This window comes from Bactrocera tryoni, chromosome 5 (assembly GCF_016617805.1).
Source record: "Bactrocera tryoni isolate S06 chromosome 5, CSIRO_BtryS06_freeze2, whole genome shotgun sequence".
Classification (NCBI taxonomy): domain Eukaryota; kingdom Metazoa; phylum Arthropoda; class Insecta; order Diptera; family Tephritidae; genus Bactrocera; species Bactrocera tryoni.
The window spans coordinates 78,788,349-78,816,004 of NC_052503.1; the positions used below are offsets into that span (position 1 = coordinate 78,788,349).

Sequence of the window (27,656 nt, forward strand, 5' to 3'; positions counted from 1 at the left end):
TAGAAAACAGTGTTAAAATAATATTATATAATTTTAAAAACAAATATGCACATCCTCCAAAAACCAACTATAAATCAAGGCATTTTTTATGTGCCTTCAAAGTAGATATTTTATTTACATTTTCATTTTTAAGTTCTACGCCAATGCCAAAAGCATAAACGGCATATGAATTTGCTTGCATGCAAACATTAAATACGAGATTTTTCCGCTATTGCATTTGAGTTGTAAAAATTACATGCATATGCGGCAAATTACGCTGAATTCTTGTTGAAGTGTGAACAAATATATGAAAAAGTTTTGCACATAAAATAATACCGTAAATTTACACAAATGACTACATCAACAGGAACAAACGCTGGCTGCTGCAAAGACACTCATTCAATCATTAATTTGCAAGAACACACACACATATGCATATTCGTCACAGACATTGGCTAAATGATTGCCTAATTGCTATTTGCTATTTTTGCGGAATGTTTAGTGGCACAACAAATTATGTTTTATATGAATTTGTTGCCGTCGCAGCACGCGCATGCTTGCATTGTGTGTGTGTGTGTGTGTACAATTCATATTTATGGCGTGTTGCATTCAAACATGCATTTGTTGCTGCTTTTTAGAATGAGTCGCGCACGCTGGCATCCTCTTCATAATATTTGCAGCTATTTTTAACTTGATTACAGCATGATTTGCAATGAGCGAAACTCACTGCATTATAGTGTTATATTTATTTATGTTTTGTTCTGCAAACTGTGCGCAATTGTGCGTTTGTCTGTGTAGTGATGTGCGCTTGCTGCGTATGACGAATGCTCGATTGTCTGAATGAATGGTCGCATGGCGCACATGATTTCTTTGTGCTCGCCAATTATTTTTATTCATAGCTACATATATATTTTCTGATTTTTTGTATTTGCTAAGAGCACATTATTGTTTTTTATTTTAAATAAAATAAATTGAAAATGTGGCAACAATGTGTAATTAATTGCAGCAACACATCGTTAAGACTTGGCAACAAGAAATTAATGTTAAAGACTGTTTATCATTTGTGAGACTTATATTTGGAGAGACTTTCTTAGAGGCGGCCACCAACTAGCTTTTCAGAGTACCAAGCTAAAAAAATTTCGGTTTTTTTGGCCTACCTTAATGTGTATAAAGGTTTTCATATAAGAATATGTATATATGTACATATGTTCTGATATAAGAATATGAGAAGTTTTAAGCTAGTTTCGCTTTCATAAAACGGATTTAAAACAATTTATCATTTGAGATGCAGCTAAATTCGGAAAAAGTAAACAACAAAATATTAAGCTAGTTCGCTTACGAGACTCCAATTCGAATTTAGCATTCAGTTCTAATAAAGATTGGAGCTTGATTGCTGCATATTTAAAAAAATGTAAAGCTGCCACATATGAAAAAAAAATTATAAAAAAAAATTATAAAAAAATTATAAAAAAATTATTAAAAAAATTATAAAACAATATTAAAAAAATAATATAAAATAATATAGTGTTTTTCATCAGAATTCAAATGAAACTTAGTGTAATTATTTATCGAAGCCCGAAATTTTTTTTTTTTCTAAGACAGTAAACTTAAATTATCTAACGTTTGGGAATTTGAAGGCTAAGAGCTTCTATTTTAGAGACAAAAATTTGGAATAACATTCTTTGAGAGCATGATTGGCCAGCTTATCAGGATACATGGTCCAACTATCAGGAAGCTAGCATATTTTTGGCACAAAAATACACTTTCCCACCATTTAGAAACAATTTACAAATCTATAGCAATACATAAAACTTTTATAAACCACAAATACGTACAGCGAAGCTATTACAATGCCTGCTATTTCACAAAAACCTAAAAATGTTTACACAGTTCAACAATTTAAAGATTTCCACCACCAAAAGTCTTCATATGTGCAATCATATGAAATGCCGCAAGCAATCCCTCTTTCAAAGAATCTCCCTCAACTACCAGCAAACATTACACTCAAGTCAACAGGTCATCAAACCACCAATATGACATTCATACGTATATACAAAAAAAAAAAATAACGCCGGCAATTCAACAAGTTACAAGCAACATTAAATGATGCCAACCCCGATAAATCAGACATTATAATCAAATAACACACATTTAACGTTACGGTTACACACATTAATAATGCGTTTGTTCGCACACAACAAAAAGAAAAGGGAAATAAATAGGCAGGCTTGCGTGTGTATTGGGAAACACCCCGAAAGCAAGCAAGAAGTTGTAGAAATTGGTAGAGAATTAAATGTTGTATATTGAATTATCGATAAATTAAGTATTGCCTTAACATCTTTGCAGCCCAAAGGCAGGAAAATGTGGTTGAAAGTGTGTGTTTTTGAAGTTGTATTGAATTTTCGAAAGTTTCGTAGTGATGTTACGATATTTCTTGGAACAGAAAATTGCAAACTACTGTCATATTTGAAGTATTTAATCAAATACATATAGTATCACCTTCGCTGAGTTATCACAAGTATGTACGTACAAATGAGTGTTAACCAAATACAATATTTTTGACAAAATATCAACGAGACGCCACTCCTCACACCAGTATAAGAATAACAAGTAAGGTACACTGAAGCAATGAAATTTCGAGTTCTAACTAGTAAAAGAACTAACTAGCAGCATTTTTTACATTTTGCTTTTTTTCCAATCTTACTTTCATGCTACTTTTTTCTCCCACAAATTTAGTTGTTATTGATAAGCGTTTGTGATAGCAATACGCACACTTACATACATACTTGGAAACTGCGAGCAATTGGAATTGAAACTAAACAAGCATGTTCTTAGATAAGTTGCCGCGCCGCCATGACAGCGCCTCTAAAGTACGCTTTCGTCAGTGAGTGAGGAAGTGCTGCGTCTAATAGCAATGTAAGAATGTATGTATGTTTGTGTGTTGTTATGCCAATATGCTGTCGGCACTTTAATTTCATGATTTTGTGTCTCTTTATACTCATATAAAGCAAATGCTGTGCCCCGGCACTGCTTGATATCCCTACTTTTAGCTTATCGCGGCGGAAATGTTATTTTAATGTTTCAAGAATTCCAAGCTCTTCCCAAAATGTTTCATAACACTCATATTATTTGTATATTTGTAGTATTTTACAAAAACAACGTTACAACAAAGCATCCACTTGGCATTCGGCTGTTTGCGGCAAAGTGAGAAAAAACATGCCACATGCAATATTATTATGTTTTTAATTGTGATAAGCAAGTTGTTGTTGACATGAAAATTCTTAAAACTTAATATTGGTTAATAAAATAGGTGCGGCTTTAATTGCCGCCCGAGAGGTTTTGTTACAAATTTCGAGGAATGTTTGAAGAACTACATATTTGGAAGGGTACACAGTAGAGTGGATCGATTTTTTTCTATAAAATCGCGTATGCGTAAAATGTTCTATGGAGAAACTGTGGCTATGAGACTTTGGCGCTAAAACTATTGATTTATACACAAAACTCAACTTTTTTTCAATATGAATGGTTTCTAGAAAGTTTTACAATATTCCTTCGAAGGTAAGATGATAAGAGATGGTATTAGCTAGCTCTGAACATATCCAAAAACCTAGCGGAAAAAATGAATTACTAGATATGTACATATATCGTCTCAGAAACACTAGATTTTCACTCTGAAAACTTTTCTGTCTCTAAAAGAAGGAATAATTTCAGTTAAGCACTTTATTATGATTTTTGAGAGCAACCAGCTCCGTTGTTAAAGATTTTCGATATTACCAGCAGCAGTAAAATGAAACTAATTTTAACTAATTTTTTCGGAAATTGTTTTCTTTAAAAAAAAAATTATAATGAGAAACTAATCTCAAGAATTCCAAATTTCAATATTGTGGGGAAAATATGAGTAATTGAATAATTGAAAGAGCGGCGAAAGCAGCAAAACTGGAAAGAACAATTTCACAATGACATCAGTAAATAATTATTTCATGCATTAATAATTTATAGAATTTTTATATGGAAATTTCGCACAGTCCCTCTCGACTTTGCCTTCAACAGGAAATCTGTAGCATTGAAAAATAATTAATTTTGGTATTATGAACTTTATACATTTATAGCAATATGGACAGCAATTCCTCTTCATTTTAGCGCATAACCACACTTCAATTAAAAACATTTTTCTACGTTAATCAAGTTTCTATACGAGAAATGTGACTTTTTTCGCCGAATGCATAATTTATGAATATTGATAAGGCAGCGTGTCGCAGCCAGTACCATTCATCTGTTGGTGACACTGTAGTCAAATGACGCTCAACAGCACAACGAGCAATTTGGTTGTATGCCTATACATGATATAATGTATATACATACATATATGTATATGGTATAGTTAGTTATACAGCTACGAATATAAGTCGCTGTTAAATCAAGCAATACACAGGAGACATTCACTTGATCACATTTCACGCTTTCGTTGCGGTTCACTGCCGGTACGAGTGTATCAATACAAATTAATCTATGTGTTTCGTGTTTTCATATGGACTATAGTGTATTTATATATATGTATTTTTATATGTATATATACATATGTATATATAGTAATATGTTTGAACAAATTAATCTATGTGTTTCGTGTTTTCATATGGACTATGGTGTATTTATATATATTTTTATATGTATATATATATATGTACATATAGTAATATGTTTGAACCCCCTCTACACGTGTTGTTGTTTCAAGCTGTGTCGTCTGCTACTTGACGGCGCTTTCATGTGTACGTTTACAAATATATTCATTTATAATATTTGCTATAAATTAAGTATATCCGTTGTTGCTATTTTTGTAGCTGATTTCTTTCATTTTGTTGCCAATTCGGTTTAATGCAAAAAATGTTGGTTTTTTTGTCTCTTACGCGTTTTAAACGCGATTATTTGGAAATGATATGGTAATAAATGCAAATTAAACTGAAATTTGAGTAACGAACGCAAAGCGACAGAGGCGCGAAACGCAACAACAAATTTTTGTCAGAAAAAAAGACAAAACAAACAAAATCAAAAAATATTTTTTTAAACGAAAAAAAGTTTTTTTTTGAAAAAAGAAAAAAATATTTTTTTTTCGAAAGAAGAATGTTTTGTCAGAAAAAAAATAAAATCAAAATATATATGCATATTTTTTTAATTTTTTTTAATTTAAAAATATATATTTTTTTTCGAAAAAAGAAAAAAAAATTTCCAAAAAAATATTTTGTTTTTCGCAGGTTGCTAGTAAGTTGAAGCAGCTTTATAAAAAAAATTGTTTTTAATAAGCACCAAATACACGCATACACATCAACATATACATATGTACATACATATATGCGCATTAGTTAAAAGGCCTGCATTTTTTGATTGTCTTGCAATTGGTTCGTGCCGCCGCGCTTACATCAGCGTTCGACGACACCGGCTTATTTTCGAAATAAACAAGTCTGCTTTATATAAAAACGTACACATTTGTAAAATTTTGTATTCATAAACATATGTATGTATATGTTAATATGCATGTATTTGTACAATTTTGTTTTTAGTTAATGCATAGCTTTTATTGCTGACGACATATCAAAATGACCTTTAGATAATGCATATCTCAGACATTCTTATATTTTTCTTATGTAAGCAAAAATGTAATACATAGTACACACATATGTGTATGCAAAAAAAGAAACAAAAACAAAACAAATAAAAAATAATAATAATAGAACAAAATTTTAAAATTATTAAAAAAAATTTAAAAAAAATTGGAAAAAATAAAAACAATAATAAAAAAATAGAAAAAAATCAGTAACATGAAAAACAAACGAATCAAACAAATTGCGAGCAGACAGACAGCAACAGGTCTGTAGACTTTATACGCAATTTTACGTAATTTGTCAGCACAAACAAACAAATTGGGATATACATATGTATGTATGTATGTTATATATGTTTATCTGCCATAAAGATTAGGCGCTTAAATTAGTAAAACAGAGCGAGGAAGTACATACATACATATATGCCGTAAAAGCCTGTTAATAAATGTAGTAACCGATTTGTGTATGTGTGTGCGTGAAGAAGTATTTTAGGCCCCTATAAGACTAATAACTTTCTATAAATTAGTTCAAGCGCTAAGATTAATTAATTTCTTAGCTTGACTTTTTTAAATATTTTCCTGTGAATTATTTTGGTTTGATTATTAATATTTCATTATTTACCTTTTACTTTTGACAAGCGAAATTACACAAAAAAAAATATTCGCTGATGTAATCTCAATTAACAGTATCCATAAACATTTACTGTAATATATTGAGCCAAAATAATTTGTTTTGATAGCGGTGAAAGGTCCATTAGTGGAACTAATAAAAAATCAAAAGTGAAAACAGCTTTTATAAGCACGCAATAATCATACAAAAACAAAGCTAATTTAAAAAGGCTAAAATCAAAATTAGCATAAGGCCTTATATGGTATATACAAAACACAGACGAGAAAGTTTTTCATAATTATAAGTATATATTTCAGAGCTAAGAGCTACTGAAAAAATTAAAATTTAGGTAGCACACAGCCTAAAGTCAATACCACGAGATTAGATGGGATAGTAAAAAAACGATGGACCCAAAGTAAAAAATAACGATTATCTAAATAATTAAAATTGCTTAGCAGGCGTTTTCGTTGACGCACAACATGGGATCTATCACTATTGCGCGGGATTTGAGGCTTTAAGTTGCTCAAAACTACAAATTTAGGTGTGTTTGGTTTTTTATAAACCATTTGAGAATTCCTTAACTGCGTCTATGCAATGAATGTAATAGTGGCATATTATATTACTACCGGTTATTTTAGGCTATGCTTGCTTTATTTGAATTACAAAGTTGAGGCGTTTTTGGTTTTTTTGTAAACCAGTTGAGAAGTTCACGATGCGTAAGTGAATGAAGGGGAATGGTATGAGCTTATATAGCAGAAATATGTATATAAAAGAGATATTATAAACCATACTATTATCACTTAATATAGATTTATAAGCTTCAGCAGTGAAATGAGTAGCTGAATACAAAAACTCTATTTTGAAATGTGAGGTTAGGTTAAAATGTGAATGCCTTAAGCCCATTAAAGTGTTGAGTGCATGTATATTTTATATATTAGTTTAAACAATGTATATTTCGATTTTATTAATAGATTTATGATCGATTTTAATGAAAATATTTCTGCAGAAATTTAGAGAAGAACGGTTTCGGTCACATAAACCCCGACTGATTTGGGAAGCGATCGATTTAATTGATATTATAATAACGGAAACATATATAGACCTGACTGTCGTGGGAACGAATCAATTTTAATAATATTGTATATCTTCTAAAACATCCCCTATCTTTCTTAACCATTATTTTTAGCAAGAAATGAATTGTTTGGAAATTGTCAAAATTTGTTTTCTCCTTCATCTTTTCTATTAAAAATTTTTGCGAGTTTGCTCCCTTAAGTCGCTTGGCTACAACTATGTAAATAGCCTTCCTCCAGACAGTCAATCATCTTCAGGCATTCTTTTTCGCATTTTACATTTTGGTGAATGTTACTTAATTAACACACAATGTGCGCTTAACGGTTATTAATTAAAAATTTTATATTTCCCACATTGCCTTCACAGTTGTTTGTTGGTTTGTATGTATGTATTTACAATAGATACAGTATTTTTGCTAAGCAATTTATTTAATGTATTTGTTGCCACAGTTGGTGGTGATTATACCACCAATATTGCAACTGACATCAGTCGGTGATGACGACGACGACGTTGGCACATCTGAAAGACTTATCGGCAATGCCGACGCAGCCCCACAACTGACAAGCACAGTTGTATGCATACAGCACAACGAATTGTGTGCGGTGATGGTGGTAGAGGTGGTGATGTTGCTTGACCCCAATATGTCTAAAATATTAATTTAAGTTGAAGAGTTGAAGAAGATAGCGTAAAATCCAAAAAAAAAAATAATAATAATGAAATTAAAGTTAAAACAGAAAAGTAAAAATTTATAAGTGAAGCAAATTTAAAAAAAGAAAATGAGTCATGAGGCAGTATTGTAGTACAAGGCGGAAAAAATGTACAGTTAAATTATTTACTTCGCCTTCATATACACTTTTTAGGTTTGGTTCAAAGAGTTCAATGAAAGATTGCATTTTTGTATGTATGCCAGGCAGTGAATGCCATTTTTTTCGTTTCCTTGCCTCAACCTTTATGGCAAATTTTTTATTTTTATTTTTCGCTTTTTTTCGTTACCTTCCCCCAACCTTTATGTCCATTTATTTATTTTTATTTTTTCTTGTATTTTTGATATTTTTAAATATTCATCTCGCTATTTTGCCAATGGCAAGTAACGCAAAATACCGTTCGTTTGCACGCACACCCTCTCATACGCTGGAAATGCTACTCATTTCCCTTTACTACAACAGCCTGTGCTGCATTGCTTGCGCCTACCTACATCGCCGACATTACAACATTCACTGCCAAACCTTCAAAGAATGTTGTGAGCGGCAAAAGAGTGGCCTGGCCGCCATGCGCTGCTGCTGCTGCTGCTGTTACCAAGCCAAATCGAGGCGAGGCAAGCCAATTCACAAATGCAACCAACCAGCCAGCAAGCCAGCCAGCCAAGAGCTTAAGCCAAATGCCTCTCCCACCGCAACCAGTGTCTGTCAGTTAGTCAGCCTGTTGCTGCAACGCCATTTAATTGCCACCCGTACCGCAAACACACTCCGCTCCCCACCCGTTTGCGCACCTGAAGTTTCGAAGTTGAGGTTGAGAAGCTGCGCGCACGCGCATTCATGCCTGCATCAGTGGTGTGTGTTTGTGTGTTTAATGCTGTGGTCTTTTGTATGCCTGCAAGCATTGCAGACAGCCAGCAATTTTATGCAGCGCTGCCGACATTGTAATAGTGAGTTTTCGGTTTGGTTATTTCAATTGTTGCGGTTGTTGTCGTTGTTGCTGCGTTGTGGTATGCAAAAAGTGAATGTCTCTAATTCACCTAAGAAAACCAAGCAAACCTGCTGGTGCGCCATTGCCGGTTCGTTGTTGCTGCCGGGTTCGTTGCTGCTTTTACGGCGTAACGTTGTTGCTGTTGTTAGTGTTATTATTTATATATGCAAGTATTTATGCCTACTGTGGTTGTTGTTGTTGTCGCCTATGGCTTGCTTTGACTTTTGCTGTGACGGTTGTACTAGTTTTCGAATAAACTCGTTGTGCATACGCGTTATGGTTGTTGTTGTTGTTATTATTATTACATTATTATTACAGTGTCGATTTGTTATAAGTATACATTTATTAGTTGTTGTATGCGGTTTGCTTGTTGTAATTGAGTTTTGCTGTCTTGTTGTTTTTCTTGTTGTAGTTTTTGTTTTTGTTATTATTGTAGCAGTTATTGTTGTTGTATTTCCTGTAATGTTGTTGCGTCTGTTTGGTCTGCTATTGAAAGCAATCCATTGAAGGTGCGCTTTGGAACAGTTAGACCGTCGCCGGTGGTTTCTTTTGCATTTTTTATTGTGTTGCTATTATTTTTGCTGGCATTTTTAGCAACACATTTTTTCACCATTTTGCTTTCGTCTGATTGCTTTTGTTTCTTTTAGTTTTCATATTTTGTTGTTGGTACAGTTTGTGTTTTTTGGAATTCCAGCCGAGAAGCACAGTGTGGCAAGTGATTTTTGGTACAAAAAAATAGCAGAAGAAGATAACTTTTAGAGGTCTTAGGTAAGATTTTACTGTTTCAGTACAGTTTTGTTCATTTAATTAATTTTTTTTTTGTTCTTTTAACGTCTTAGAACTTTACTTTTCGTCTTTTGTCTATTGTAAGTCTCGAACCGGCGATACTAATTTATAGATCATAGATCGTACTTTATCGATCGCGGGTTCAAATGAGTTCTTTCTTCTTTTTAGTCCTTCGAGTGTATTTCTAGTTGAAAAGTTCTCATAAAATACTACTATGGATAGGTCATTGATGCCAAAAAGGGCTCGGCACTGAATCCACGAAGAGTAATGTATGTAGAGGAAAGAAGGGAAGAAGTTACTCATACTCAAGTACAAGCCAGTGCTATCAAAACTCAACTCTACACCGCTTAATTGTAAACGCGATTATCGGAAGTTTCAAAAAAAAAAAATTAAATCCACTTATTTCGTTAGTATTCTGGGTAGTTATCCGGAATATAACCAAAAGCCTTTTTATCAAATTTAACATCAACAATATTCCATCGAGCAGCTTTTGTGTGCCACTGCCTCACACGTGATCCATCAGCGCTGTTGTAACTACGCTGCAAAAGTGTCTGAAACAGCGCCAGATACACATACAAACACACATATACACACCAAGCTGCAAAAATCTGCAACATTCGCGACTTTTGACGCCTTTTACTATTGCCCAATTAACCCAATTATTGTCATAATTCTTTTTACGATATGACTGCAGATAAAGAATCGCGTAGCTCTGCTTACAGACTGTCACAACAAGCATTGCTTTGAATATGTATTTATTATTCTTGTATTTATGTGTCTACAAAATGTAGAGCAGAAATACGTGTGTGTGTGTGTGAAAAAATGTTGTAAGCGTGTTGTAAGCGAGCGCTTGCGAGCATTACAAATCTCATTTGCCCGTTTACGGTTGATCTTCTTCAACTTGACAACGATTCACACGTGCATGCCTGTACTTAACGCACATACATAGACACACTTTAGTTGATACACATGTGTGTGTGTGTACTCGTACAATATATATTGTACTTGTACTTTAGCCCTCGCAAGCAAGTTCGTAAGTTAACATCAGTCATTTATGGCTTAAAGTGCGTCAAAAGTAAACAACAAAAAAAAAAAAAACAAATGTGAATGATGCTGCAACAACAACAACAAAAACTTTGTATATAGAGATTTTGTATGTGTTGGTGTATTGCTGCAGCAATTGCTTACGCCATTCTTTTACGCTTGTTATTCTTATTGCTTTCATTTAATTTGATGTTGAAGTTCTTATATTGAAAACTTTTTTTTTGACGAGCTATCTTCACGAAATTTGGCACGTATTATTGTCTAAGGCAATATTGCAATCTCCACAGAATTTCTTCAGATCTGATCACTATAGCATATATGTAGCTGCCATACAAACTGATCATTCAAAATCAAGTTTTTGTAAGGAAAGCTTTTTCATTTGATCAGATATCTTCACGAAATTTGGCGTGGGCTATTTCCTTTAGTAATGGTACAATCTCTGCGCATATTGTTAGGATCTGACCACTATAGCATATAGCTGCCATACAAACTGATTTATCAAAATCAAGTCTTTGTATAGAAAACTTTTTTATTTGATGAGATATCTTCAAGAAATTTTACACCCATTATCTTGCAATGCAACGCTACAAACTCCGATAAAATTGTTCAAATCGGTTAACTATAGCATATAGCTGCCTTACAAACTGCTCGATCAATATCACATTCTTGGATGAAAACTTCTATTTGTGTAGGATATTATAGCTTCGGTGCGACCGAAGTTGCCGTTTATTCTTGTTTTTGTAGTTCTATTTTTCAAACACACTCACATACACACACTCTGATTTCTTTTGATTCACGGTGTGTTGTGCCTTTTGATTGCTTTTTACTTTTAACTATATATCTTTTCGTTATTGTCTTTCACCAACTGACGCTCGTTGGCTGGCTGATTCTCTCCACACATCTGGTTCAGCTAGCTGCATGTACTTGTAAATACATTTATGCGTATGTGTGTGAGCGTTTGCTCTAAACAAGTTGCTTGATTGCTTGCTTTCTTTCTTAAACATATGTTTATTGTATGCATGTACATATGTATATATGTTCGTGTGTGTGTGCTTACATTTCTTTTATTGCCGCTCGACTTTCTTCTCCACATTTCTTCATTCTCTATGCGTTCGATTATGTGATTTGTTAGTGTATACGCTGATATTTTTTCCATTGCTTGTTTCAGTTGTTTTTGCGCCATTCACTTTACTTCAATTTCGATTTTGATTTTTCATTAATTTTTAGTGAATTGTTTTGCCGCCGTGTATCTGTGTGTGTGTGTGTGCGCACACGTATATGGTATGTGAAGAATTCTTGATTTCTTCATTTGTGAAACCACGAAATTTCCAATTCTCATCACGAGTATCCGCAGAGTCATAGTAATTCATTGTGCTGCTTTTGTAGGTTTCTCTACTGGTTTTTAAGCACACATACACACACACATATATGTATAGTTGTTATGTATTAGCTTGTAGGTACATATATTTCAATTTGTTATTGTATTTTTAGCTTTAACATATTTCGGGTTCATTGTGTTGCAGGTTCGGCATTTTACAACGGTTCTTTGCCGTCTTTAGCCACTCGGCTAACCGCGTTCGTTAAGCAATTCTGCGCGCAAATTTAATTTGTGTGTGACGATTTTCGTAAACTTTATACCCTATACAAATTTGTATGTGTATATGTGTATGTGTGTTGATTTGTCAATTTGTTGCAATATAATAAATTTACGAGACGTTTAGTTTCGGTCATAAATCTACGGCTGATACCGTTGCATATGTCTGCAATTGCACAAAGGAACGCATGGTCATATACGTATGTATGTATATATACGGTATGTGTACTCTTACAGTCATATTAATATGCACACATATGTATATATGTATGTACTGCGTATGCCATTCAAGTCGTCTTCGCTTATTTATTGAGCCATTTGGCATTATGCAACCTTTTTATGATGTGCTCAATCGATTGTTACTTTTGGTGATTTTTCCCACTTTAGCCGGAAGGAATTACAACCAAAAATGGTGTTTGAGGAAAATATCGGAAAGGTTTGCTTTTTAATTTTAATACTCACACACACATACTTGTATATGATATATTTTTTTGGAATTTTGTGCAACTTGACTGTGCTTTCCAATTTAATCAAATTGCTCATATATTCAAGTACAAATGAATAAGGAAATATTGCGGTACTCTTGTGACCGGTAGTCAGGCTGTAGACGCATAAATATGCTATATCCAAAATACAATTTTTTAACACTAAAAAACTAATATACATAGAACTTCATGACTCAGCTGTTGCGCGAAATGCAACTCTGTTTGGCTAATACTGAGTTACATTGCATGGTTTGGTAAAAAAAATAAATTTGTGGTAAGTATCAAAAATATACTACGCTGTGGTTTATGACACACAAATTTTTTCTTCAAGTAAACTGCCTGCATTTTCAGCTTTGATTGTGATTCAGAAGTTCTTCAAGTAAAATCAGGACGCTATGTATTTTTGAGCAGAGATGAATAAGTGTTATAGTAACAAGAAAATGTGGCAGACTTTTAATTAAACATTGCACATTTCTGCAGGAAATTCAAAAAAAAAAAGCATAATAACAACAACAAACAACAATTAAGTATTAAAACGCAAAGCGAAACCATCTTCTTCCCAGAAATATACATGTAAACTAATAATCCGAAGAAAGATAGCAAAATTGTATTTCCCCTGGCAAATAGGCAAGGGAAAACTCCGTGAACTGCTGGCAAACATATGAACACCTTAGCTAGTATGTATGTATGTATAACTGGGATGTACCCTGTCGCAAAATTACAAATAAGGTCATTACGTATAATTCACCTTTAGAATTACACATCAGTCAATAAGCGATAAGATGCTCTTATTTATTTGCACAGCGTACTATACTTGTATGTATCAAATCATACTCGAAATATACGCATTGTACTTGCAAACGCTGGTGTTTTATTCATATAAAGTACCTTATTATGTTATTTATTCTAGGAAATAGTTTTTCAACTCTTAACCGTGATTTTAATCAACGGTTAACACAAAAGTTCATAGTTACCGCTATTGGCCATATACGATATATATAATTTTGTTCATTATTCTGGGAAAATTTTTCTCAATACTTTTTCAACTGCTAACCGACAGTTTAATCAACGGTTAGCGCAAAAGTTGGTGGTGAAAAGTAATGGTCATATAGTCGATGCTTATTTCAATTATTCTAAGCAACATTTTCTCGCTTACTTTTCAACTCATAACTGTCAGTTAAACTGACCGTCAGTTTATTTGAGCTTTCCCTATATTACAAGTATATGATGAATCACCTAAAACTTATTTAAGTCAACGATGTTTGTTCCGGTAAAATCTACAATATATGTGCTTTTTAGCGCTGTATGAAAATTTCGGCCCTAAATTGATATGAATAATGAGAAATGAACTAAGATAATCTGATAACAATGTAAGCAGCTTGTAGCCGCGTAATTTTACTTTAACCAATCCACTTAAAAGTCAATATCAAAAATGATATGCGTAAATAAAAATGTTTGAAATTGAGTAATGACTACTAAAGACTAATTTTTCGTGATAATTCTAACGAGCAACAAAAACAATATCTATACATATGGACATATCACATACGACTTTGCACTATGTACGTGTTGGAAATGATATATGGCATCAAATGCTATGGCGACTTGGAAAACACTTAAAATTTTGATTAAAAATAGTTACATATACTTCTATGTACATACATTCATATGTATATATGTATTATACAAATATATATATGTATGTATGTACGTTCATGTATGTGGAATTGTCTTTATATGCACTCATATATCATATACCGACTTTCTGCGCACGTCACTTTAGAGACGCTGCAATAAATTCTGCATAATAATCTTATAAAATGAAACAAGTATTAAAATTTGACATTGAAATGTTATGAAAATAGCCAAAATAACAACAATAATAACGATATTTTTAAATATAATATAAATAAAATTCGTGATAAGAGCCAGGTAATATTAAATAAAGGTTCAAACTAGAAAGTCATTGAGTAAGATTTTTTTTGGTGATTGTAAAAAAATATTTGATTTTTAGCAAATTTGAATTTCCTGACAGGTAGGAATGCTATGTGTTAGTGTTTTATGGTTTTATTCACTACTATTATTATTTTATTTTTTATTATCGTTATATAATATTGTTATATTTATACACTGAATATATTAAGTTTGCCACGATGTTTCTAGCAACCTGAAGGAAATGCCGAAGAAATTGTCACTATATCATATAGCTGTCATACAAATCGAACCATCGGAATGAAGTGCTTGTATAGAAAACTTTTTCAGTTGACGAGATATCTTCAAGAAACTTGGGTTGGCTTATTGTCTGAGGCAAGCGCGGAATCTCCGAAGAAAATTCTCAGATCGGACAACTGACCTATCAATATCAGGTCCAAGTCGAGTCAACTCCAAGAAGCTAGCTGCACAAGCAATTACCACTCCAAGCAAATGCATTATCAACAATTTCTGTATTTAATTTCGAACTTAAAAACAAAAACGTTCAAACACACAAATGAGCTTGAAAACTGAAATCGAAAGTTCACGAAAGTGATAAATCTCGAAAGCAAAGTCTTAACTTTTATTGTAAAATATAGTTTGGGAAATTTTTTTTTGTTTACTTGTACGCGAACTTGCGCTAAAAACCCCAAATGAGGAAATCCCACAGTAAAAAATTATGTAAGTTTTGCTGTTATCGCCAAAGCTTTACTTGCTATCAGTTGCCACTGCGCGACAGAGATTAAATTTTTAGTTAAAATAAATCGAATATACCCTACTACTAACTGTATGTATGTATAGCATAGACCTTAAGTACTTCTTATAACATGTTTACACATATATATAACAATATATACTATAGTATATGTATGTAAATATGCTAAAAATACTGAAGAGTAGGCGCTTATCAGCATTTCTTCTGCCAAGCACTTATCATAGTTGACATTAAAGGCATATGCACATACATAAATTGTATATTTTGATTTTGCTTTAATTTATTTTCTTCAACACAAAGTTACTTAATCGATTGTGAATGAAATCGCATATACATTTTATACATATAAACCTTCAACTGTACTGTAGGTTTCTGAGATATTGCATAAAATGCTGCTGAAAATTAAATCACAATAAATAGTTAAAAATGATAAGCAAAATATAACAATTAAATTAAATTCTTAAATCTTATCTGATGTTTTATAATTAAAATTTTTAAGCTGATAAGGGTGCTGTAGACCTTAATTGATAAGTGGTAGGTGTGTTGGTTGGCCGTTAAGCTGTGAGACTAATTGAAAGTTTTAATTTTTAAGGTTCCTGGTAATAATAGTATTCAATATAAAGTATAGGAACTTTAAGAAGCAGAAGCAAAAAATAAAAGAACAGATAAAAAAAAACAAAACAAAAAAAATTTTGTTGTAATAACTGTAATACAAAAAAAATTAATTTGACTTAAAAAAATTAAAAATAAATTAAGCCTAAAATGCCTAAATACAATTTAAGTATACTTATATACTCATATGTATGCATGTGTAAAGTTGCTCAAATGTAATTAACTCAGCCAAAATATCATTTCAGCTATTTGCTTAATTACAACTAAATACTAGCACACACACATATGCATATATACATATACATTATGTATGCGCACACATGAACCAACGTTGATATATTTTAAGCAATGGCTTGGTGTTAGGCTCATGGCGCCAATTAAACAGCAATTTTTCGAAAATTACCAACACAATATAAGCGAAAATTATAATAAGCAGCTAGTAAAGCTAATAACTGTAGCGCGAAAGCAGCAGAAACGCCGTTGCCGTTGGTTAGCATGCAAGCAACTGAAACTAATATAGGAAATATTTGCAAAAGAAGCCATATGTAGCACAATGTAACGTATACGCCCCAGGCGTCCTAAAGCAGGCGTTTTCACAAGTACAAGTATTTTAATATACAAATGCCAAGGTGCAGTTAGCAAAAATTAAAAAAAGTACAAGATAGATAAATAAAAGAATAAAAACTTATTAAACAGTTTACATCATTTTTTTTTAATCATTTACTATTTTTTTAGATTCGACTAAGAAAAACTAAAAAAAAAACAAAAAATATTAAAATATTAAAATTTCCTAATTAATATTAAAGTTCCTTATAATTATATATTTAAAATATCTAAAAACTGCATTTGAAATTTTAAGCCCTCAACTGCAACCAGCTACACCCTCAACAAAATTGTTTGCTGGGTTTTACAGCAGTTAACATTAAACATATTTCTAACAGTTTGCTTTTATGTATTACAAATTATGGTAATACATAAATGTATTTTTATAAGTAAAAGTTTGCACTACACTTTTTATTTTCTTTTACACTACATATGATTAAATGAATATGCTTCAATGCACTCACCCACCCCACGACGTATAACCGGTTACCAGTTGCACTTTGTTGCAGAAATGTTGCATGCGGAACAAAAGAAATAGTTTCGATCTTGTGTTGCGCTCATTCTCATATTTAGTGCATGTAGTTTGAAGCAATGCATTTATAACCAAGTGTAAGTTATTATGCAAGCAATGTGTACTACTTTCAAAACTAGACTTTGGGAAGGTGAAACAAATAACAAATAAGTGATTAATTTCGTACATGTAGTAAAAAAAAAATAGTTTTAATAATTGGACTGAAAATAACTAGTTGGAGACTAGTTCTAAAATTTAATGACAGAAGTAGGTATTTTTGTTTTTTAAACAGAAATTGGTTATTTTAAAATAAAAATAGGAAATAAAATTAACTCAACCAGAAATAACTAGTTGAGGACTAGTTCTAAAATATTTTTTGCAGAGTTACTTATTTTTGTTCTTTATACCGAATTTTGTTACTTTAAAATACATGAAGGAATAAAAATAACTCAACCAAAAATAGCTAGTTTGGGACTAAAACAGAACTCAACCAAAAATAACTAGTTTATGACTAGTACTAAGATTTATTGGCAGTAGTAATTAAATTTGTAATTTATATATAAATTTAGTATTTCAACAAGTAAAGTAAAGAGTAAAAATAACTCAACCAAAATTAGCTAGCTTGAAACTAGTACAATTTTTTTTATATTTGTTCTTTATACATAAATTTGGTATTTCTACATTAAAATAAGTAGTAAAAATAACTCAACCAAAAGTAACTAGTTACGAACTAATTCACAAAAACTAGTTAAAACAAGTTTTTGCCAGTTAATTTGAATCAACTACAAAAATTTGTATTTTTTAAACAATTTTGATGCGCTTAGTTAACTCAAGCTGTGCAAGCGCATTCTTTGTTATAAAAATCGAACAGAGTTCAAGATGTGACAAGTCCACAAAATACTAGTTAAAGCTTTGAATCTTTAACTGTTACAATTTCAAGGTACTAATACACATAAATTGGCACTTTTCTACAGCTGTGCACACATATGGTACTATGGCATACTGTACATACATATGTATAAAGACCTATTGGGTGTACTCTTTACAAAAATGTAGTGAATATCTTCGTTTAACTAGGTTAGCTTTTTTTGCGAGAAAAATTGCTCAGTCATGACTAGTTACATATGTATGCAAGTATATGAGCGCAAAGAAAAGCCGGGGCTTTTGTATTCATGTAGGCGCATTACCATGTTTGTCAGTTATCAAAAGATTGTTATTATTAGCTAAACGCTATTTGCGTTGAAAGGCTTGTCATCATAACGGGTTCGCATACAGTTGTGCGCATATTTGTTTTTAGGTTATTGTATGGAGATGATATGTGTATAACCAGCACGTGTTGCACAGCTTAATGAAATGTGTAGTGTACTAGTACACATCAGCTGACAGATTATTTCTAATAGAGACGAATTTTTGAATTTTTATTATGGAGTCGAATTTGCTACTTGAGTCACTGCTGCGCTCGCTCATGATAACTGCATTTTTCTTTATACATATGTATATCCCCCTTATGGACGGCAGTGCATGCATATTCTATTTCTTTTTAACACAATTATATACCCACACATAAAATATATATAAATACATGCATATTTGCTGTATTTAAGTACATAGATACCATATTTGTTCATGAGCGTTAATAGAGCTTGGCGTCTGCTCTGCCTATGACTTGTAGTTGCGCACATTTTCTCACTGCTACAATACGCTTTAAGTATTTTTTTTTTGTTGCTGTGTTGCTACTATCAACTTAATCGCTTTGTTGACTGCATGATGCGGCAGGTCTAATGCGTAAAAGTTAGTCAGCAATTAGCAGATTTATTAGCATTAAATGGCAAAAAATCAGCACAATTACTAAGAATGTTGATTGTCGCCCTGAAAATGGGTTAAGGTAGCCGGAAGGGAATAGGTGCTAAATATAGGCAAGATTTCGCGCGAAAGTGGCGCTGTTGTGGAAAGTTGTGCACAAATACAAATGAACTAAAATATTTGAAAGCAGATAAGCCTTAACCAACCTTTTTACTTTAGTTTTTGTTTCTGTTTTGTAGCAAGCATTTAGAGCGAGCCCTAGTGGTATTAAATTTTTGATAAATTATGCGCTTACTAATTCATTTCTATTTGTGTATATTCAAATCATACAAATTATGTCCATAAGGCTATCAAGAGTGCCTCGTATTTTTAGCTTGTTGATTAAACGCCTTCTTCTTGGAATTTACCGCCTATCTATATTTGTGTATGCCCTATAAGGTTTCTTGGGCAAATAGGCGTTTAAAAATAGCATTCAGTTTGTCAAAATAATCATAATCTAATTGATGAATGAACATGCTCTGAAATTCGTCATAGAAACCGAAATAGAAAGCTTATAGAAAGTAGTTTTTGCTTTATTTAGAACAACTGCGTTATTAGGATTGTCTTTAATAAGCTGCCGAAGTGAGGTGCTAAAGGAAAAGGTATGCAAATTTATATTTGTTTATAATAAACTTCGGTTCAGCAACTATACGAATAAAAAGAATCTTTGTTAAACTTCAGTTTAACGTTTTTCAATAAAACTCGACTTGTCTTCAGACCGGTCAGAATGATTGTCCAAAAATGGTTCAAATGCTTTCCAAATGGTTCACAAATAAATCAAATATGGTAATATTAAGTTTCCAACGGGTTTTTAATAGCCAGAAAGAAATGTCAGAGATTCTGTATAGTATATACTATACTTCTATATGCGATCAACTAGAGGAGCTGAGACGATTCAGCCATGTTCGACCGTCAGTCTTCCTGCATATTCTTCAGATTATGAGATATTGAACTGAAATTTTGCACACATCCTTCTGTCCTTAATCAGCTGGTCACTTGACGATATCGCTGATATCGAACCACCATAGCATATAGCTGCCATACAAACTGACCGATCCAAAACGAGCTCTTGTATGGAAAACTTTTTTATTTGGCAAGATATTTACACAAAATTTTACACAGATTATTGTTCAAGGCAAGGCTATTATCTTAGAAGAAACTGCTCAGATCGGTGTACTTTAGCATATAGCTGTCATACAAACTGGCCGATAAATATCAAGAACTTTTTATTTATTTATTTTTTATTTAATGCTATAAGAAATGCACTTGAAAAGGGAATTATAGCTTTGGTGTAGTTGAAGTTAATATTTTTTCTTGTTCAAGCAGAAAACCCCAAAAAAAAATTCGTTCTCGCATGCGCCTCAAGTGCATGTTGAAAGGCCAAACCACATGTTTATAAGCAACAACCATATAAACTTTGTGTTTTTGTAGGTCAAATAAATTTCTATGCGTCATCGCTAAAATATTTATGTAACTGTTAATCTTTAACAACAACAACAACAACAACAACAACAAGTTAGCTTAGCCCAGTGTTTAGTCGCCAGTTTTATTATACACCATAAAAAGTGCTTATTTATTTATTTATATTTAATTTTTTATTTATCTTTCCACTGAAATTTAAAGCAACTGCCTAGTGAAGCATGACGAGTGCACATTGCTATAGAATGCTAACGAAAAATGTGTGAAAAAGGGAGCAAAACAAATTGTTTATGCTTAAAGTTGCGGGTGTTTTGTTGTTACATTTAATTATATATATTTTAAATTAACTTTTAATGCTAAATTATATATGTATATGTAAATATATGTGATACATACACACAAACACATGTAGGCATTCTTTTCGCAACCTTGCAAGGTGAAACAATAGACAACAGCGCAGCAGACCATCAAACCAAAGCCAGTCGGCATGCCAGTGAGTAAGCTAGTCAGACGGCTGTTTGGTGGCGCTGCTGGTGACGACGATGGCGTTGGTAATGGTGATGGCGATGGTGATGGTCTAACCTTGTCATTTTTTACTTTTGCAAAGTCAGCAACCACGAAAAACAACAATAACAAAGCTGGCATCGCGTGAAAGAATGCATTTATATTTAATAATATTTATTTTTATATTTCCAGCAGCAAAATTTTTGAAAAAGAATTAATAAATTATTCAGCGTTTTAACAAAAATTTGCAAATATTTGAAGAGCAAAATTGCAAGCTAAAAAAAATCTATCGAAAATGTTGCAAATCCCCCTGAGAACGCAGAATTACGGATTCGCTTGGAATTACCCCTATCTCCACGCCTCTTTCGTTCACTAGCTGCAAGTCATACATATTTAGTGCTAGAGTTGCCATATTTAACTGACACACAACATCAACTTATAAATGTATATGTGAAACCACTATATTCCTTAGTAATTCCAAAGAATTAAACTATTCACACAGCTTATTGCACACATACACATTTAAATAATAATAATATTTCCACATTACAAGCTGACTTATCAATAATATAGTGGCATCTTATCGTTGCGCTTGATGTACGTTTCTGGGAAACAATCTAAAAATATTACTATTAAACTGTGCTAAAACAAAATTGTAAAAAAATACACAAATAATGTAGAAATAAATGTGGCGCAAGTGGAAATCACAACCCTTTGCATTCAACAACAAACAACTATCAGCAGAAGCGACAGTGTTTTAATAACTCACAAGCACATGGCTAATAAATTTTTCATTTACTTGACTGACACACAGTTAGCACATGCAATAGTTGTAGTTTAATGATGAACGCTCATTTCTAATTGTCAAGTAAATTTCAACAAAGGCATACTTAGCGTACTTATAGTATGTATAGTAGTATTTTATATGCATAAATGCAATAGAAATTATTTTTATTGTTGTTTTACAACGTTTATAAATGTAAAACTTTTCAAAAGGCATAAATCAAGTGATTACTGCAAAAATTAAACGTAAATTATGATGTCAAAATGTAGGAAAAATATATATTGTACTGCGTGAAAATTGCATGTACGTATTTATATGGCCAATACTGTAGTTGAAAGGAAATGTTTGCAACTTAGCTTATCCTGAAAGTAGCAGACACAAAATTTTTAGTTTAAACAAGAACCGAAACTATATGGCCCTTCATAAATACAAAATATTCCACACAAGCACTTGATACCGATTGAGGTTTGTATGGCAGCTATATATACATATGGTATAGTGCACCGATCTGCACAATTTCTTCGATGATTACACCATTACCTTGGGCACTGCCACACACCAAATTTGGTTGAGATCTCTTCTCAAAGAAACAAGTTTTCCATACAAGCACTTGATTTCGGTGGTTCAGTCTATATGACAGCTATATGCTATAGTGAACCGATCTGTATAATTTCTTTGGAGATTACACCACTTCCTTAGGTAACAACCAACGCCAAATTTCTTGAAGATATATTATCAAACGAAAAAGCTTTCCATACAATCACTTTACTCCGATCGTTCAGTTTGTATGGTGGCTATATGCTATAGTTATCCGATATCAGCGGTTCTGACAAATAAGCAACTTCTTTAAGAGAAAAGCACCAAAGCGTAATTTCAGATCGATAACTCAAAAACAGAACGACTTGTTCGCATATATAATAACAGATATGACTAAACCGACTCAACTGTTTATTGATACAAGTTCTCATATAGTCTCCAACGTTTTCTTCTGGCTGTTACAAACTTCGTTGCAAGGTAATATTTGTATGCTATTCTGAGTATGACAAGAAATTGTATGGCATACAGACTAGAAATACTTGATTTCATAGAAAATAGAGACAGGGTTAATATGCGTTTTATTAAAAGATGCAAAGGTGCCTATGTCTCGGTTTATACTTTCTCATAAATTAGTTGAGAATTGAAAACGAAAGCGTTATAGGAAGGAAATGAGTCACGTATTGGGACTAAGTAATGCGTATGAAAAGAGGAGCGCAACAGGGGAAAGCAGAAAGTGGAGAAAATAAGTCTAGCGAAGCAGAAAGTTTGAAATATTTATTTAAGGACCTGAATTAGTCATTTAGAAATTATACAACTTTGTATATAAATGAAAAATATTTTTTTCATTATGAAAAAATACTTTTTCGTAAGAAAAAAAATATATTTCGTTAAGAAAAAAAATATTTTTTATATGAATAAGTTTCGCTAAGAAAAAAAAAATTTTTTTCGTTAAGAAAAAACCAAAAAAAAATATATTTTCGTTAAGAAAAAAAAAATTTCTTAAAAGAAAATTAAAATCATTAATAAAAACTTTTCTTTAGTTAAAAAATTAACCTAAAATATACATATATACACTCTCTTTATGTTCAATATTTAACTTGTTCATTGCTTCAAAAAGGCGGAATGTACAAATAAACCTGTATTTAGACATGTTTATATTCTTTACAAATGTTAAATAAGAATGAAATATTTCTCAGCTTGAACAAGGTTTTTGTTTCAACCCCACCAGTGGTAAGGATCTAAAGAATCTTATTTAAGTTTTAACGTTTGATCATACAAATCAAGTTTTACAAGTCAAACACTTTACTTTAATGCTGCCTCTCTCAAACTAGTCTCTTTGCTACTTAACAGGCTTTAGAGATGATTAGATTAGATGATCATACTTATAAGGAATTTTTATAAAATTAAGTACTACTGAGTCCTCTGACAATTGTTTGTACTGTTTTCTGAATTAATTTGGATTTGTAATCCAACGAGTTCTGCTACATACATACAAGTAAGACTAATAAAGTTAATATACTCGTAAATTACGGCTATTTTCTTATAACGATTTTCAACTTAAAATGCAAAGTTTCAGTTGAATTGTGAAAACAGGTTATTAATAAATGCAAAGCATCTTTAAAGTAAGATTTTCAATTGCATATCGAGTACACAAATTTTGTATAAAAGCAAAAACATTAAATATTTTTTTTTATAAAGCTTTGAATTTTTTTTAACAAATACATGAAACAAAAATTACGAATTTTCAAATTGATAATCTAACTGCTATTTTCTTAATTTATTTCGGCAATATGTATTACACTGTACTAATTGTTATTATTTCTAATGCATTTGCCATAATTACCACACATATATGTATGTATAAGTATAAGTATGTGTTTATATGTAAAGTGTCATGTGTGAGCTTTTTTGTAAATAGACCTAAGTGTCATGTCTGCGTGGGCACACTACTTTGATTTATGTATGTATATTTTATAGACAACTTTGGGTTTTGACAGCCCATTGTTGGTATGGCAGACATTATTACAGGTCGGCGTTAGTGTTTTAACAACATAAAGTGCGAAATTTATGACTCATTCACCGTTAGAATGAATGTAAACATTACGAACCGTTAGGTGTAAGAATGGACACTTAGGAAAGGCAATTGACAAAGCTGACACTTGTTTGTAATCATAAAGCAGACGAAGTGTCAATAACTGCAGCTGTGCGAGTGTGAGTGGTGTTAAAACTAAAAGAAGTCATTAAATGCACAACAATAATAATAATAATAATAATAATAACATAAATATTAGCAGGTATTTGCTAAGGGAACTCGTATTTTTGACAACTGTATACAATAGGTGGTAAAGCTTAACCGTCGGTTAGGCTGCTGGTTAAATTAACACTATGTTTCAGCAATAAAAAATGTAAAAAATAATGAGTGTTAGTTTGTGTTTGTCATGAGAAATATGTAGCAAAACTTAACCGGCGGTTAAAGTGCTGGTTAAGTTAACAATAAGTTTCAGGTTTGAGTTGCCATTGACATATGGGAATATTAATCACTAACTGAGTGAGTTGCCATAATAACTTGTATTTTTAACGCCTATATACATTGTGTAGTAAAGCTTAACCGACGGTTAAGGTGCCGGTTAAGGTAACGATGGCAATACAAGTACTATTTTGCATTTAATATGGAAACTCATAACTTTGAATACTTTACTTCACTTATAAAAAGTTAACTGACGGTTAAAGTGTTGGTTAGTTTAAAAGAATATTTCGGAAATAATTTAATATGTGATAATATGAGTATCAAATTGTGTTTGCCATGCGATATATGTACCAAAACTTAACCGCCGGTTAAGTTAACAATAAGTTGCGGGTTTGATATGCTACTGATATATGATAACATTCATTATTGGTTGTACAATTTATTGCTTGGAATACTAACACAGATTTTCTATCAACGCTTAGCTCAAAGCTAGCTGTCAGTTGTGGTGTCTGTTGATAACAAAATTCGTAGAAAGACTGCTTTTGAGTTTCATAGATAGAGAAAATATTAACAGCGTAAAGTTAAAGCACAAATAAAAATTAGACTAGAAAAATATAATAATAAAAATATGTATACATATAATATATGGTAGAAATGTTTAAGGAATTTTTATTATTTGAAGATTTACTTATTTAAATATTAAAAAAAATATTATTTGAAAATTGACTAATAATTATTATATTTTCTTCTTTTCATTTCAGGTAAGTTGCCTTCAAAATTTATTTACCTGCAATTTTTATGAGCGTAAGTTATATAAAAATTGGTTGTCTTTCACTTCCAGCTTAAAGCCAATCGGCGAACTGGAAATACAATCAATAGTTCTGTGCCAATTTTCAAGTAGTGAAATTTATTATGTTGCACAATCAAAAAATTAAAAACCACCAAAAAAAAAAACATACAAATATGACATGAATATACGAGACAATAAAAAGTCAACATTTTGACGGCTAGTTTCGTCAGCCAAAAAACATGTCTCCAGCACATTTGAATTAATAACAAACAAGTTTTAGAAATTTCGAGTTTCGGGATATAAATTCACTTAATAAACTATAGCAAACAAGTTGAAAGCGAAAATGTTGAAAACAAAGCAGATAAGTACATATAAAAATAACATTAAAAACCAGTTAATGCCTTATAAAAAAATTAAAGAACTAGATGAAGTAAAATAAGAAAGTTGAATCTTGAAAACCACACGCCACCAGCAGACAAGTATCAAAGCAACAAATATTGATAAGTGTGCGGCGCGCAGCATTACTCGTAAAGCATTTAATTTATGCACAAAAATGTAGTGAAGCAATTTCAAATAGAATAAGTTGAGCAGTACATTAGAGCAGCGTATAGTATAGTGACAACCATTGACCGTTGCTTTGGTATTACCAATTTCAAGCAAATCGACTAACTGTTGCCAAGCGCCAAAGCTGTCAAATAGTCAAAGCACAACACTGTCAGCCGAAGTGACGGCAGCAGGAGCACGAGCAAATGGTGTGAGCAGTAGTAGACAACCTGTTGCTGCTGCCGCTAAGAGACGGATAATAACAAGTTGTCAACAGCCAACAACAACGCAAGAGTTTGCTCAATATTGTGTTAGTGAGCGCAAAAATTGTATACACGTGATTTATTTTATAAAAAAAAATCATATGCAAAATACTTTGTTGCAATTAATTGCACTTGTCCATAATTCTTAATGAAAAAATTATGTGCTGGCAATAATTATAAAAGCAATAATCAATTTGGTGGGACTACTTTTATTTGTAGTAAATTATCACTTCTCTATTAAGCAAGAGCAAAACTACGTTGTGTAGCTCATGAAGCGGAAGTTTAGCTTAATATTTCCTATATGCACTAGTGAGTTAAAATTAATTAGAACCACTTCTGAACTGAAATATATAAAGTGATAAAATAGCACCTGGTAGTATAAAGACTACGAAGTGCCAGATTTCCTCTCCTGCTACTCAAAAGTAATGGACATACATACAAGTTTAGGAGGTATATGAATATTTTTTTATCAATGTAACTCCTGTCAACTTCATTCTGTCATCTATCAACTCTTCGTACATGTAAAATTTTATTCTAAAACGTTGACTTAAACACTTCGATACAAAAAATGCCCTAAGTAGATGGGTACAATAGCCCACTTGAATCTGATATTCTTTTTGTCGATGGGACTTCTTTCAGAATTTCTATCAGATTCGTTCGTACAAGGTACAATTTTATCCTAAACAGTAGAATGAAACATTTGAATCGAAAAATGCCCTAAGTAGACACGTAGAATAGAACACCTGAATCTTTTTTTTTATAGATAGAACTTCTGTCAGATTTATTCTGCTATCTATCATGTCTCTGTACGTCGACAATCTTATTCTAAAACGTTGACTTAAAACTTTCATCCTAAAAATATTGTAAGCATACACGTAAATAGAATGAACATGTTTTTTTTTATCTGACCTCTGTCACATTTATTCTGCCACCTATCAAGTCTTCGTATAAGGTACAATCTTATTCTTAGATATTTTTTTTCACAAATAAACATTTTTTTATTTTGTTTTTTTTTTTTGTTTTGTACTTCTAAATATGTTACAATTATTTATCTTCATCGCAGCTGTGTCTTAAAATGTCGAAATAAAAGTTGTTTTTTCATTTCTAAAAAATTCTTAAAACCAATCGACTTTTGTTTTTGAATAGTCTGCCACAATCTTTAAATATAGTAAAGCAGACAACTTAAACACGGCTCAACAACCTGCTGAAGGTTACTGCTAGAAATAACTTATGGAACGGCAGAT

The 27,656-nt window shown here is 32.0% G+C and overlaps 1 protein-coding gene and 1 long non-coding RNA gene across 4 annotated transcripts in view; one reads left to right on the forward strand and one right to left on the reverse strand.

Annotated features, from left to right (window-relative positions):
- The window catches only part of LOC120779050, a 118,484-nt gene that overhangs the window by 34,687 nt on the left and 56,141 nt on the right, over positions 1-27,656 (reverse strand). The gene's annotated exons all lie outside the window — the stretch shown is intronic.
- The window catches only part of LOC120779040 (cyclic AMP response element-binding protein A), an 84,036-nt gene that overhangs the window by 6,885 nt on the left and 49,495 nt on the right, over positions 1-27,656 (forward strand). The window lies entirely within an intron of this gene.